Source organism: Carettochelys insculpta, chromosome 28, assembly GCF_033958435.1.
Source record: "Carettochelys insculpta isolate YL-2023 chromosome 28, ASM3395843v1, whole genome shotgun sequence".
NCBI classification, from domain to species: domain Eukaryota; kingdom Metazoa; phylum Chordata; order Testudines; family Carettochelyidae; genus Carettochelys; species Carettochelys insculpta.
In genome coordinates, this window is record NC_134164.1 from 12,743,548 (window position 1) to 12,758,946 (window position 15,399).

At 57.0% G+C, this 15,399-nt stretch overlaps 2 non-coding genes across 2 annotated transcripts; both read right to left on the minus strand.

Annotated features, from left to right (window-relative positions):
- Positions 1-6,454: 6,454 nt before the first annotated feature.
- TRNAI-AAU (transfer RNA isoleucine (anticodon AAU)) lies at positions 6,455-6,528 on the minus strand. Its single transcript has one exon. It is a non-coding gene; the product is annotated as a tRNA-Ile (tRNA).
- A 2,121-nt stretch (positions 6,529-8,649) lies between these two features.
- TRNAT-AGU (transfer RNA threonine (anticodon AGU)) lies at positions 8,650-8,723 on the minus strand. The gene has a single exon. It is a non-coding gene; the product is annotated as a tRNA-Thr (tRNA).
- Between the last annotated feature and the right edge of the window lie 6,676 nt (positions 8,724-15,399).

The window sequence follows — 15,399 nt, forward strand, 5'->3', positions numbered from 1 at the left end:
GAGTGCTCCATCTGGGTGTGTTTAACAGCTGAGGAGCTGTTAGAATGGGTGATCAAATAGAGGTTCTGAAATGGGGCATTGATGTTCTTTTTTTCTTTTTAGAATGACGTCATATGAAATAATCATCAGAAGCATTGCTCCTTGTCAGTTATTAGCTGCTTAAATCTGATTGTCTTCCATACCTATGAGCTGTTCCAAATATGTATTTATAGCAAGCATGTTTATTTGTACCCATGAGGCAAATCTACACATGAGCCCAGCATCGGTGTTACCCATAAAAAATTCATTCCGCCCCAAAGGAAATTCCACCAGCCCAACAAAGGGCAATGTCTGAGGGAAGACGGATGTGGCCTTGGTTCTCTGGTGGCTGACAAAGGAAGGGATGAGGGCTGCAGAGGTTGAGCCTCGTGGGCTGCTACCCTCCCACAATGGCCAGACCACTGGACGGATGCAGTACAGAAGCTGTTATTCTGGATAGTTCTGCAGAAACCTTTTCCTCTCTGCTCTCAAATTAAATGGGGGGAGGAAGGTGTGGACTCTTCCATGTTACACCACTGAGGGGACAATGCTACTGCTTTTGCTTGACACCTCTCAGATATTCATGTGATTTTTCTGGCCAAATTTGGGAAACTGATTTATTCAGCCTGGTGCACTCCCCTGTGGGAACAAGAGCCCCCAGAATGCAGGTGGGCGCCTCCACTTTGGTCTTCATTCCAACTCCTCTCTTGTGGAGCCTGTCTGCTAAGAAGTGAGCCCAAAAGGCCTTCTGAGCCACGCTCAGAGAGGAGGAGGCGGTTAGAGTCTTGTTTTAGCCAGTTGGCAGTTTACTCTGCTGCTGTACAAGCCTGCAACAAAATCTTTGCAATTGGGGTCTGTAATTTGATGGCTCTCACCATATGACTGTCAACATTTTCTCCCTTTCTTATTTCTGAAGAAAGCTTTCAAATTTAGATTGTATAGTATTGGCACAGTCTGCTCTTTTGGGTAAGAAGCTGAGAGGGAAGGCTGCTTCCAGTAATAAGGAAACTCACACAAAGGTAGTCAGTAGCAGACTCTTAACAGCACCATCCCTGGGTGGGTTTGAATCACCATCTTTCCGGTTAACAGCCACAGGACTACCACATGAGGTGCAAAGCCACTCACCAGTAGAATACTCGACCTCTGGCAGCATCAGTGCAGGATACTCACCAGACTGTATGCTGGATAAAGCCTTCACAGACAACTGGAGTGGTGTAGCAGAAGTGTGCTGTGCCCATAACCCAGTGGTCAAGGGATGAAAATGGTTCTCTGCTAGCTGTAGAGACTTTGAAAATAGCAGCCTACCCCACTTGTGCTGCAAGCCTCCCTCAAAAACTTTGTGACTGGGGTCTGCAATTCGATTGTTTTGGCAATTTTACCCTCAAGCTAGTCTTTCTTTTCATTAATAAACGCAAAAGGATTGGCCCAGTGGGCTCTTTGGGTAAGGTCTTCTGGGTACCTTGACCTGGGGCTGTGGCAGGTCCTTTGGAACTGGAAGAACCTGTGTGGATTTGGTAAGACTGGTTTACGTCTGTGTAAAGAGGTTACGGGCTGTGGCACAATGGAAGCTGGGTGTGCAAGAAAACTGCTTATGTGACTTCTTGCTGGCAAGGCTGGCAACAGATGTGCTGTTTGTGAGAGCTTTGGTGCCATGTGGGGAGAACACCCAGTGCTGGGCTGTAAGTAGCCCTGTGTAGCAAAGGGGTGTTGCACCCCCATCCCCAGAAGAAGGGGAAGCCTGCTGGAGGCCTCAGTGGGTTTGCCCAGAACACCTGTGCCCAGCCCCACAGAGATTGACACAGGAGACAGGACATGCTCATGGCAGGACCCAGGCTCATTAAAAGGGTGACCTCTACACCAAGCAGAGGCACCTGGCTGAGGTCCAGGTTGGTGATTGGCCAGAAGGGCCCACCTGCTACTTTGACATGACCCCAGAGGTGGAGATGACCCTCCTGCTTACCTGCTACTCAGAGGTCCTGGACTGACCTGAGCTCTCTGCCCCGCTATGAAATCACTCCAGAGAAGGTCCTGATCTGCTGGCTGCCAGCTACCTGTACATCCCAGACCTACCCAGGGGTCCAGGACCAGCCTGAGCCTACAGCTCTGCTGTCACTGCACTAGCCCAATGACGTAGGCATGCCCGACTTTCCAGACCTGATGGCGGCTACTTACCCAGAAGACAAAGAACTGCCCAACCTCCCAGATAACACGGAGTGGGACCTTGAGACAAGGGCGGTGGAGGTAGGAAGCAGCTGGGGAAACGCCCCATCAGAGCCCATGTCGATGTGTTTTGGGGGATCCCCGCTGACCAGAGCTGGTGTGCCTGTGCCCCCTCCCCATCTCCTTTGCCTCTCCCAACCCAGAGTGCCTTGGTGGTGTGCTTGGTGCTGTACCCTGCTTCAGGGAAAACCCACTGGCATACTGTTTGAACCGCTCCGCCCTGCCCCTGGCCCAGGGCTCTTATATTGTTTGGACTGCACCGCCCTGCTAACAAGCTGCTGGGGCTGATTGAAGTCTGCCCAGCCCTGCCCCAGGCCCAGGACTTCTACACAGACTGGGTGTGTAGAGGCTGAGTCTGACTAATGGACTGCCCTAGGGCTGGTGCTTCTACCTTGACTGCCCACCTGCAGCCCTGTTAAATGGGACTGGGGCCCATGGAGACTGCTGTCTGCACAGAACCAGGCAGTGCCTTGATTTGGAGAGGTCTTGTGGCCTGCTCCACCCCAGAGGGGGCGCACATGCCTGACCCACACCTCTACACCCAGTTTGAAGCAATTTGCCCTGGTTTGGCTCTCTCAGCTGTGCCCAGAGTGTCCTCCTGTCTTACAGACACATGAAGAGAGAGAGAGATCCAGTGTATGGAGAGGTTCCTGGCCACCCTATCCCAGTGACCCCTGCCTGCCCTGGGGACAGGTGCTTCTCTGCCCAGGTTAGGGAGTGTCGGCTGGGATATCTCGGCGTAGCTAATTCAATACACTGCATGAGTCCAGGAAAGGTGGTATCATTGCACGTGGCTCTCCCTTCTTCTCTGCAACAGTGAGGTCCTGGGTGTCCTCCTCACCCCAGCTGCCACCCTCAGCCACCCCCTCCCAGACAGCCACCCACCCAAATCTCCTCCTTCACAGGCCAGCTCTGGGCTTTGGCTGTGCGGGGAGGAACCACTGGTCACATGGCAGCTCCACCCAGGCACAGCCAGTGTCTCCCAGGACAGGACAGAGCAGGCCCGGCTCAGGCAGTGCTGCTGCGTTAGCTCAGTGGGTTTATTGAGGACACAGGCACAGCTGACAGCAGGGTCACTGGAACAGCCTGGCCCAGATCTCCTGGTACAGGGCTGGGAACATCTCACCAGGGAAGAACTTCCCCTTCCCAGTTCACAAAGGCCCCATTGTCCTTCTCGCAGAGCGTGGAGAGCACGTGCAGCATCCCTCGGACACTCGCCTCCACCGTCAGTAGAGCCTGCGGGGGGGAAGCAGAGTTAGGGGGGAGCCTGCCCTGGGACTGAGTCAGGACACCAGGGGCCCACAGGCAGGGTCCAGCTGGCATTCCCTTGAATTGTCCCACATCTGAGAGGCATGAATTTTCTTATGTGTGTCGAGGTGAGGGGGGTGCAACACGCAGCTGACGTGTGACTCCTCACCTTCACCCTGGTGCACATAACACAATTCATGTGGTGGGAGGGAGCCAAGGGGTCTGAGTGGGGGCGGGGCTCCTGGCTGGGACAGAGGGTTGGGGTACAGAAGTTTGAGGGCTCTGGCTGGGAGTTTGGGCTAGAGGGAGGTGCCAGACGTTAGGGATTTGAGCTGCTGGAAGGAAGCTCTGGGTGTGGGTGGGTGTGAGGATGGGGGTCCAGGCTCTGAGGTGGGGTGCTGGAGTGGGTTTAGGCTCTGGGTTGCGAGTTGGGTGTAGAAGGGGTCCAGGGTCCTGGCTGGGAGTTGGACTTTTGGGTACATGAGGATACTGGATGGAGATCACAGATATCACCCCCATGGAAGTACGTGCGAGCTGGTGCACATGACAACCAGCTCCTCCTCTCCAGCTCCTCACAGCAGCAGCTCTGCTCACCTTCACTCTGGGATGCCAGCAGCTTGAGGAACCAAGCAAGCGGCAGCAGGAGGTTGGAAGCCCAGAGCACAGCACTGAATCCCTGAGGGCATCTGAGTGGGACACGATCCCTCCATGCAGGGCAGACGTGGAGGGCAGGATGGGTTCCAGCATAACCATTACCCCTAGAATGAATATCTGCCACAACATGTGGCTACCACTGGCCTCTCCCAGCGAGATCGCTAACTGGTCAGAGCCGGAATTCCCCATGTGTGTCTGCACAGAACCAGGATGGACAGCGACACTGAGGATCCTGTCTCCGCCGTACCCCAAGGCCTGGCACTTGGTGAGCATGTTGAGAGCAGCCTGTGGGCGAGATGCCATGAGCAGAGACAGCAGAGTGTGGGGGAGGGAATGAGCCCTGTAGGAAATGACTTGCCCTTCCAAGGGAAGGGACGGGAAAGGCTGACAAGGAAGTGAGGCGGCATTAATTTTAATTTTGCCTTTCCATGTGCAGAACAAATTTTATGTTCACTGAGACATGTGTGGATGGGCACAGTCAATAAAAACACATGCTGCCAGCTGTGGGTGCTCTGCTAATCAGCTGGGCAGCATTTGAATTTCTCCTGGATGGCCACTCAAGCACTCAGCTTATGGGAAGCACTCAGGAGAACAAAACACCCCTGTGAGCTGCACTCTCTCACGCTCTCAATGATGACAGCAACCCACAGAGATGTGGGTATAGCTGCCCTTTGATAAGCCACTGATGCTGAGGCCTCAAGTGAGCTGTGACAGGTGAGCACACCTGAGAGCCGTGCTGAGGCTGCTCTCGGTTATGCAGGGTCTGGTTGGTTAGGGAAAAGTGGAAATGTAACATCGATGCTCCTTTTGGTTTTCCCATAACTTTTCCAGATACAGTGAGGATCTGGCCCCCCTTCAGTTGAACTGGGGATGGTCTCTAAATGGGGTATGCCCACCCTTAGAAGGGGGTAGAATTAACAGCTCCACAGTGACCCTACCCTGAGCTAACACTGGCTCGACTGGGCCTGAGCTGCACCCGGCCCATCACTGCATGGGGATTTCCCTGGTGGGATACAGGCACAACAGAAAGTTCCTCACCGGATGGGAACTCTAATCTAAAGCCCAAGTCTTTCAGCCCTGCCCCACACAGTGCTGGAGGCTGGAGTGGTGGCAGTAGGATGGGGAACAAGGGGAAGACACCGACTGACAGGAATTTGTGCAAGTAGCAAACCCAGGCAGCAGTCAAGCCCTGCTGGGTGCGCCCGGTACCTTGCTGCAGTGGTAGGAGATGATTTGGAACAGATGCCAGAGGTAGACATTCTGGATGGAGCCAGCGTCGCTGGAGATGTTGGAGATGGCCGCCTTGCTGCAGCTCAGCCCTCTCTGGGGGCTTCCCTGGGCAGCCTGCTTCAGCAGGCTTCTTACCCTCCTGAGTAAGAGGGACACTGACCTACCCCTGGTGCAGATAGTGCCCTGCCAGCCAGACAGTTTTTCCCATGACACTGCTGGCGGTGGTAGTGGTTGGGCAGTACAGACTCAGCACACAGGTGGCCTATGACAGCCGCAATGGGGAGGCTGGTGCCAGTGCTGGAAGCTCCCTAGGAGTGGGAGGGGCCCTGGTCTGCTTCACCTGCTCCCTCTGAGGCCACCTGTACTCCTCCTCCTCCCATTACATCTCTTGCTATCTCAGCTCTGCCTGTTCCCCTGAGCTCTGCCCCCAGCAGCCTGTTGCTCTCTCCTCTCCTCCCCACAGTCCTCCCCACCTGCTGCTCATGGCTCTTCACTGCTCCCCAGGAACTTTGAGACAACTCCACCTGTGCAGAGACCCGCTCATCCCATCCCATGCACCTCTCTGCCCCTCTCCTCAGCTCCCATGGCCAATGCTGCTCATCATTGACCTTCCTCTGGTGCCTGCTCCTTTTGCCCCTGCATTCCACCTCCAGCAGCAACTGGGGGACCTCAGGGAAGAGGCAGGACAAGTGTGGGAAGAGGAGCAATGCAGGCAGGGACTTGCACCAGTGGTGAGTTACCTGGGCCTGTGGTGCTGCTGCACCAGCTGTGCAGGGAGGGAGCCTGTGAGGGCAGAAGGACTGGGGAGGGAAAGGGGACCAGAGAAAGCCAACTGTGCTGCTGTGGAGGGTTGGTGCCCTTGGCAGGGTGCTGGTGCTCCTGCTCCCCCTTCCAACGTGAGATATGTTGCAGCATTGGGAAGTTGGGGATCCTCACCTGGCCCAGGCCCACCCTGAAGCCCCTCCCTTAGCCTGGGGTGGCGACTCTGGCCTGCCCCCTGCCAGCCTCTCAGCCTGGTTCCTTCAGCTCTTTTGGACTCCTGCCCAGAGCAGGCAGGTGAAGGAAAAAGGGAAACACCTTCTAATGGCCAGCATGGGGCTTGAACCCATGACCTTGGCGTTATTAGCACCATGCTCTGGCCAACTGAGCTAGCCGGCCTGTACAGGACAATTGCATAAGGAGCCTTTTTGGAAATGAGCAACAGGCAGCTCCAGGGCCACTGGAATGAGATTTCTTCCCCTCCCCCACCAGCCTGGCCTCCCCTTTCAGTCTCCGTCACACATTCCCCACTGCTCTGAGCCCAGCTAGCAGTTCCCTCAGCCCTGGCTGCCCCTTGCCAGCTGTCCTGGCCCCTGCAATATGTCCCCTCAGATCCTGTCTCTCCCACCCCCACAGTGCCCTGATCCCCTTGTCCTCTCTGACTCTGCCAACCCCCCCACCACTTCCCTTTTCCCGTCCTCCCTCAGCCAGAAGCCCTGACGGGGTTCCCCTCACACCTGCCACCGGTCCCCGCTGGCAGCCGGCCTCCTCCTCCCTCTGCACTGCACAGTCACTAGCTGAAACCTTGGTCCTTGCCCAGGGGCTGGGTGAGAACACAGACATCCTGTGGGTGCAGCACCTGCCTGGGGGGATCTTGTCCCACCCCAACCTGCACCATTCTTAGTATCATAGAATCATAGGACAATAGAGTTGGAAGAGACCAAAAAAAGCCATTAAGTCCAGTCCCCTGCTCTAAGCAGGACCAAACCCATTAGATTAGCCCAGCCAGGGCTTTGTCGAAGCGAGACTTCAACACCTCCAGGGATGGAGACTCCACTACTTCTATGGGTCGACCATTCCAATGCGTCACCTTCCTCCGAGTGAAAAAGTTTTTCCTAATGTTCAACCTGGACCTTCCCAACCACAGCTTGAGACCACTGGTCCGTGTTCTGCCATCCGTGACCACTGTGAACAGCCTCTCTCCAGCCCCTTTGCAGTCTCCCTTCAGTAAGTTGAAGGCTGTTATCAAGTCCCCCCTCAGTCTTCTCTTCTGCATACTAAATAGTCCCAGTTCCCTCAACCTTTCTTCATAAGTCATATGCTCCAGCCCCCGAATTATTGTAGTCGCCCTCCACTGCACCCTCTCCAGTATATCTACATCCTTCCTATAACTGGGGGTCCAGAACTGGACACCACTCCAGATGTGGCCAGTGTTGGTCCCAGCAGGATTAGGACATTTTGCAGGGCAAGCAAAGGGAAGCCACAGGAGGGGTCCCAAGCTGCTCCCAGGCTGTGCAGGTGCATCAGTTCAGCACTGGGGGCAGCTGGGGGAGGGGGAATTACCACTGGGGGGGGGCAGAGCTGGGTGTGTGCACCTGGGAGTGAGACTCCCTGTCACTCACTAGCGTGCGGTGTCTCTGCAGTGGCAGGGCTGGGGCAGGAGCAGCTCCCACAGACAGGGCAGAACGTAGCTCCTGCCAGCTCAGGGAATTGTGTCTGTGTTACAAATGTGCTGCAGGAGCTGGTTAGCAGGGACCTGTCTGAAGAGGGCCAGGAGGCAATACACACTGTGAATGGGATTCCCTCCTGCTCAGTGGCGCAGGACTTAATGCTGACCGCTGGGCTGCAAATATCTATTAGTAAATAACAAGAATCAAGGGCATCACCTCCCTGCCTTAGTAATAGACAAAGGGCTTTGGGGTTCCTCCCATGCTGCCCACACCCACTCTGCAGCCACCTCAGCTGTCCACCTGTCAGTGTCTGTTACTTCTTCCTCCAGAGTGATGGCAGCCGCCTCCTGCAGCTCTGAACTCTCCAGCACAGCCCAGAGGTGCTGCAAAGCAGGTGAGAGGCAGCCAGAAAGATTTGGTCAGGCACCACTGGGTGCTGCTTTCCTAATCTCCACTTACCTGGGAGGTCCATGGCCAGGGGAGCCACAGTGCCTCTCTGGGACTTTTCTCCTCACTCATTTGGGTTTTGTCAGTGACAAAAAAGGGGATGTGAGAGGAGAGTAACTCTCCCTTTCCTGCCCTGCCCCACCTGGAGAGGTTGTACTCTCACCCTCTGTGCACAGACAGCCCCAGACCTGGAAGAATCAGGTTCTGTTCTTGCAGGCAGAGGCACCACCTTCCCAACACCACTTACAACTGTGTTTTCCTGAGCTCTGCGCTGTAGCAAGGTGCTTTCCAGTGCTCCTCTGCCATCAGCCTTCACCTTCCCCAGCAACACCTGGGATTGCCAAGGGAGGGCTCTGCAGTTCCCCAGACACATGTAGGTAAGTGTTGTCAAAGACTTCTCACGAGGCACCACTGGGAGTTGATCCCAGGATCTCCTGTTTACTAGGCAGGTGCTTTAACCAGCTAAGCCCTGGTGCCCCCCATTGTTGGAGTTGTGGTTTCAGTTCCTGACAGAGACGTATCTGTGTTCATCTGTGTCTTCAACCAAAAAGCAGTCCCATAGCACTTTAAAGGTTGCCAACCTAATTTATCTAGTGATGAACTTTGATGCAGTTGAACCACTGTGATGGATGCCCACAACAACCCCGTCCCATTGCCCAGCACAAACATTGTGCCCGACGGAAGCTGGAGTTGCTGCCGAGAGGACAGTGAGGATAAGGGGAACGAAAAGGCCCCTTTCACTTATTGTCTCCTCTGCAGTGTGTGGGTGGGACTCCACCAATCTACCCTCCTCTCTCCCCACCTGCCCCAGTGCCAGGATCCCACCAGCAGAGCCTGGAGTCCTGCCCCTCCTTTGCTCCCTCAGCCTGACTCCCCCCCTCACTTTCACTCTGTGCTCCCCGCTCCCTCCTTTCTCCCTGTTCACACCCCAGGGGTGGGGCAAGGAGGGCCCAGCTCTGGGGCAGAGTTATCTCCTGTCTCTCACGGAGGGGGGATGGGCTGTGCTGTGCTGGAGCTTGTCAGGGTGAGCATTTGCTGCAGTGTAACTAGAAGAAGAGGATTTTGCCTTTCTCTCTCCTTCTGCCCTTCAGTCCCACTTGTGACCCTCCACACAACCCCTTTGGTTCATTACCAGCCCAGTGCAAATCATTGTGCCCTGGGGTTGGGGCTGGCTTTCCCTGTGTGAAACTTTGAGCAGGGCCGGGGGCTTGGCAGACAATCAATGGCCTCCCTTGGGCTCTTGGCTTTTCCAGGAGATCCCACCTACAGCCCAGGCCCAGACTCCTCTTACAGGGACCAGCTGCCCTTTGGACCCTCTACACGGCAGTCACTCACCTGCAGGCAGTGTGGAGCTGTGTAGATAGAACTTTCATTGGGAGCCTAGCTCAAAAGTGCCCTCAGACCAAGTATTTCAGTATCCTTCACCCCGAGGAGAGGCGATATCTGCCCCTTCCCCACCAGCCTGGTGCTTCGGTGTCACCTCAGTCTGATGGTGCAGGAGGGGGGGTGCACTCACCCTATCCTCATAGGTCTTGTGCTCCAGCCATTTAATCATTTTTGTTGCCCTCTGCTGAACCTGCTCCAGCAAATCCACATCCTTTTTATATGGCGGGGGGGCCAAAACTGGACACAATATTCCAGATGTGGCCTCACCTGTGCCGAACAGAAGGGAACAACTACTTCTCTAGATCTGCTCAAAATGCTCCTCCTAATGCACCCTAGTGTGCCATTAGCTTTCTTGGTTACAAGGACACGCTGTTTACTCATATCCAGCCTTTCATCCACCATAACCCCCAGGTCCCTTTCTGTTGTACTGCTGCTAAGCCAGTCGGTCCCCAGCCTGTAACCATGCTTGGGATTCCTCCACCCCAGGTGCAGGAGTCTACATGTCTCCTTCTTGAATCATATCAGATGTCTTTTGGCCCAGTCCTCCAGGCCACACCCTGGGAAGCAGCAGTTCCCAGATGCAGTGTGCTGACCAGAGCAGGGCCGGCTGCCTGCATGCGGCTGGTTCCAGCGCCTTGTTGCTAGCAGAGGTGAACTCAGCACAACAGCAGAGATTTACAACCCCAGGGCTGAGGGAGAAGAAGGCCGGGGGGCTGGGAGCCCTGAGAGCCCCATGACTCTGTGTACCATCAGCAGAATGGGGCTCACATCAGCACCCACCAGCTGTTCCCTGGACCCCATTGGGGCCACCAGGTTTATCACCCCATCCCCAGTGCCCTTTGTGGTTTTCCAGTCCAACAAGGTGCCCGGAACTGCAGCACTGACAACATGGGAGCGGTTTAAACCCCTGAGGTGCAGCTGGAAGGGGCCGAGGATCCCAAGCAGAGGGAACTGAGGCTGGTTCCCAGGAATAGCCCCTGACTGGGAGACATATCCAGCCACAGGAGTGAAGCCCCATCCCATGGGCCACTTACCCCATGCAGAGAGCATCATGGCAGGGAAGGATCCTGCGCTAATTGGCTTGAGGCAGAGGATGGGGTGAGCTGGGGACACTGACAGCTCTTCCCCTCACTGACATCTGGGGCTGGCCTGTTTCTGGGCACCCAGCCCAGGGCCCCACCACAGAGGAGGGTCAGGCAGGGATGTCTCTCTTTGCCGTGCTTGTGAGTGACATCTCTGACACTCTGCTTGTGTCCCTCCCGGCCCAGTGACGAGGGCTCCAAGGATGTCCCACTCTTGGTGCCCAATACCATCACGGAGTGGGCAGCTGGGATGTTCTGCACAGCGGAGCTGGGTTTTGGGCTCTCCCCCACAGCCACCTTCACAGCCTTCAAACCCTTCCACGTGGAGCTGGCGTTGCCGTCCTCTGTGAGCCAGGGAGAGACCTTCACCCTAACGGCCACTGTCTTCAACTCCTTGCAGCAGTGCATCAAGGTGAGCGCCGCCTGGGGCTGACCTGTGGGAGCTGCTGGGGCTGTGACCTTGGGCTGGGGGCTGGGCAGGGGCACAGGCCAGTGGGTGGCACCAGCAGTCAGTGGCTGTGACCTGGACATCCCCCAGTGAGCAGGGCCTGAGCCTGAGAGGGGTCACCCTTCAGCCTGGAGCTGGGGCAGGTGAGTGCAGCCCCATGGCCCTAAGGGGCTCTCGTGTTGGGCCCCACAGGTGCAGGTGACACTGGCGGAGTCTGCGCAGTTCCAGGTGCAGGTGGGCGAAGACGGCACCTACACCAGCTGCCTCTGTGCAGACGAAGAGAAAAGTTTCCGGTGGGAGGTGACGGCGAGCAGCCTGGGTGAGGGGCGCTGGGGACTCAGTGCCTGAGGGAAGTGGCAGGGAAACCAAGGGGGGAGCTGCACAGTGTGGGGGGCAGAGAACAGGTGCTGGGCCTTCGCCCCAGGGAGTCAGGAATCTCCTCATGAGGTGCTGCCCCAGGTACTAAGTGGTTTCCTGTTTTATTAACACCTGGCACCTGAATTCACATAATGTGGTTGCAGAGCCCACTGCAGGGAGGCAAATATAAAACTCTATTATTTCTATCAAAACAAAAAAGCAGTCAAGTAGCACTTTAAAGACTAACCAAATAATTTATTTGGTGAGTTTTCATGGGAGACCCACTTCTTCAGACCACAGCCAGACCAGAACAGACTCAATATTTAAGGCACAGAGAACCAAAAACAGTAATCAAGGTGGACAAATCAGAAAAAAAATTATCCAGGTGAGCAAATCAGAGAGTAGGGGGCAGGGGGAGTTGTCAAGAATTAGATTAAGCCAAGTGTGCAAACGAGCCCCTATAGTGACCCAGAAAATTTCCATCCCAGTTCAAACCACATGACGCTGGTGCTGTCTAACGGTGGCTTTTCCCGCCTGGCTCTGCAGGGTAGGCGAACTTCACCATCAGCTCCGAGGCTCTGCGCACCCAGGAGCTGTGCGGTGGTGAGCTGGCTGTGGTGCCAGCCCAGGGGCGAGTGGACACCGTAGTCAAACCCCTGCTGGTCCAGGTCAGTGTGTGCTGGGCCCTGGGCACAGTGGACGAAGGTGGAGTGGCCATGGGCTGAGGGCTGAGGGTGCACTTGGGATTGTCCTTTGTGCTGACTCCAACCTGGCCTGCCTCGCACCTGCCCTGGCTGGGCCACTGGCTGAGCTAGCTGGCCCTATTGGCTGTGACATGTGCAGTCCCTTCTCCTGACCCTCTCTGCTGCTCCCTGCCAACAGCCAGTGCTGGGAGGGGAATCCTGGAGAAGTTGCACAGCTCCCTGCTCTGCCAGGAAGGCAGGAGCCCAGTGCCTGAGTGGGGTCGGGGGGCGGGGCAGTAACAGGGGGGGGCACCTGAGCTGTCTTATGGCCGATTACTACAAGCCAGGTGAGTCCCACCCCAGCACAGCTGCACCTGGGCTGCCTGTGGCTGCAGAGGGTGTGGCCTGTCCTGGCTCCGCCCCCATGACCGTCACTGCCATGGGCTCCATGGCACACTGAGTGCTGGGCTAGCACGTGACACCATTGCAACCTGCCCTGACCCCGGTGACTCAGGGCCGATCCTTGACCCCTGCTTGGCCCTCAGCTCAGCACTTGGCCAGGTACTGACAGCGACCAGCCATGGGCTGCGGGGTCCAGCTCCAGACAGCAGCCGACGGCGTGTGCCTGGGCTCGATCCGGGGCCGGCTCACCGGGGCGCATCCGTCTTGTTGCAGGTGAACACACAGTGACCGAGTACAGCGCCCCCTGCAGCTCAGACAGAGGTGATGCACCCGCCCCCCAGCAGCTGGAGTCCTGGGCCCCCCTCTCGACCGGGCATTGTTGGTGGAACGGCTCCGCTGCTCCCGTACCGCCCGCCCCAGAGGCGGCGAAGCCCTGGCTCACCCCCACGAAACAGCCGCTCACTAGCTTGGCCCGGAAGTCGTGAGACGGTTAAGATGGCTCGCCTGTGCATTTGCTGGGCTGTTGTGTGCTCTGTGCGTCGCTGATGAGCTGCCCCCTCCCGCAGCGCAGGCGTGTGGCTCGGTGCTGCCAGCGTTCCCAGACCGGTGATTTCAGCCCTGCTGCAGGAGCTGTCACTGCCCCAGGCAATCCCTTGCCCAGTTACCACCTCAGCGCCCTCCCTCCAGCCCCCCCTCTGCTCCTCCCATAGTGCCTGGTCTCTTCATTCTCCTCTGTCCCCTCCAGGCCCAGTGCCGCTGGGAAGCGGGAGGGGGAGCAGGCGCAGAGGCTCTCTCAGGTCTCCGTTGCTCCCGGGGAGGCGGGACAGGGAGGGAGGGTGCCCTGAGCTGCTGCCTGTTTGCTTCCCACCCTCCTGCAAGAACAGCTTTCACGCTGGTGGGCAGGTGGGGTGGGGGGCAGAACTCTATCTCCTCCTGCAGCAGCTGTGATTGGTTGCTCCTCCCATGGGGTGGAGCAGGCAGCCAATCAGGACTTTCCCCCAGGGCAGACCTGCACACCATCTTTTGCCATCCCCAGAGGGGCTGGAGCCCCTGACAGCTTCCCTGGTGTGTCTGTGGCCCCCGAGGGATGGGCAGAGGGGGATGGGCCACATGGGGCAGTGCCGACAGGAGCATGGAAACACCGTGGAGCTGGGGGCGAGGGCAAGGCAGCGCACTTGTCTCAGAAGGGCTCTGGGCTACACACTGACCTCTGGGACCTTGCAGTGGGGAGCTGCCTCAAGGCCCAGGCCAGTCCCCGGTCTCCATGCTGCCCTGGGAGCCGTCAGCCTCTTCCACCTCATCCGTTCCCCATCTGGACCCTGACCCAGAACCTGTCTGCTGTGTAATCGATAGTCACCATCCCAACCCTTACAGCCTGGGGGGCTGAAGGGAACTAGTTTCCTGTGGTTGGATCTTGCAGGGAAGTATCAGGGCAGTGAGAGAGAGAGAGTGTGTGTGTGTGTGTGCACGCGCGTGCGCGTGCTTGAAGAGAAGTCTTTGCAGGGCTTGGCAGAGGTCTGGACAGCCATGTATAGAGCAGCTTGCCCTGGGAGACAGCAGGGTCAGGTTGATTTTGATCCCTGTTTCAGTGGATGCTTGTGTTTGTTGAAAGCCCCTTAGGCTGACACAATGGGAAGTTCCCACTAAAGCCCCTCCCATCCCGTGAGTGCCAAACCAGGAGCCAGACCCCCAGGATCTGGGGGACAGCAATGGCCCTCATCCCAGCTCCCTGGACCAGCCACCCCATCCCCTGGCTATGGGCAGATACAAGGCTGCAGCCCCATGGCCAAGACACAGATTCTTAGCATCTTCTTCACTAGAGCATCCCAAGTCAGTTCCAGCCAGCCCTGGCACCGCCCTGCACCGACCCTGGACAGGTCTGGGTCGGGAAGGGCAGGACAAGCTATCCCCAGTCGCTGTGGTCTGGCTGGGATTTCCAGGGGCAAATGCTGCTCTCGGAGCCACTCCTACGGCTGTGTCCAGACCGTGCTGTAGCTGCGTCACCTCTTCCTGTGGCTGACTGGGGGCTCTTGGGGTGCACAGCTGAAACCAAGGGCAGAGTTAAGCTCAGGAGTGGCTGAGACAGACCTGAGCCTTTCCGTGGATGCTGATTCAAGGGATATGGGCCCTGGCCTGGAGCCTGACACTAAACCGCTCCCTGAATCGCTCTCCCCTGAGCAGGGACCTCACATCCACCCTGGCTTCACCAGCCTCACGGTGCCCTGTTTGCCTGTTGGGGTTGAAATCCCTGGGCCCTTGAACCCTTCCACTGGAGCAGGTAAATATTTGTGAGTAAATGATCTGGGGTCAGATCTCTGCAGTCCTGGGGCTGACACTGAACCAGGGCAGGCTGGCTGCAGCCCAGTGTGCAGGGGGCGGGGGTGACAGAGCAGCTGTCCTCCCTCCCCCTTGTCCCAAATCCAACTCATTTCCCTGCGTTTTCTTCCGAGTGTCTCCCTGCAGGACCCAGCCAGTCCCGATTGATTGTACGTCCCTCCCCAGCCCCAACCTGGGCCCTGAACTGGAGGGGACTCTACTAAGACACTGCCCCCCTTCCCAGCTGACCCCCACACTGGACGGGACATGAATGTGACACAGGACACCCCCACCCCACTGCCAGGACTCAGGCTGGACTGGGTGTGGGTGATATGGGCTGCAGGTGTGTCTGGTACTATCTGATTGGCCCATTTCTCCAGGCAAGCCATATTCTCCTCCTACCCCAACCTTCACTCACACACACACCCCCACTGTCGTGAGGGCAGACATGGTGACTGTAGTTTCCTCCTCCCCTCTGG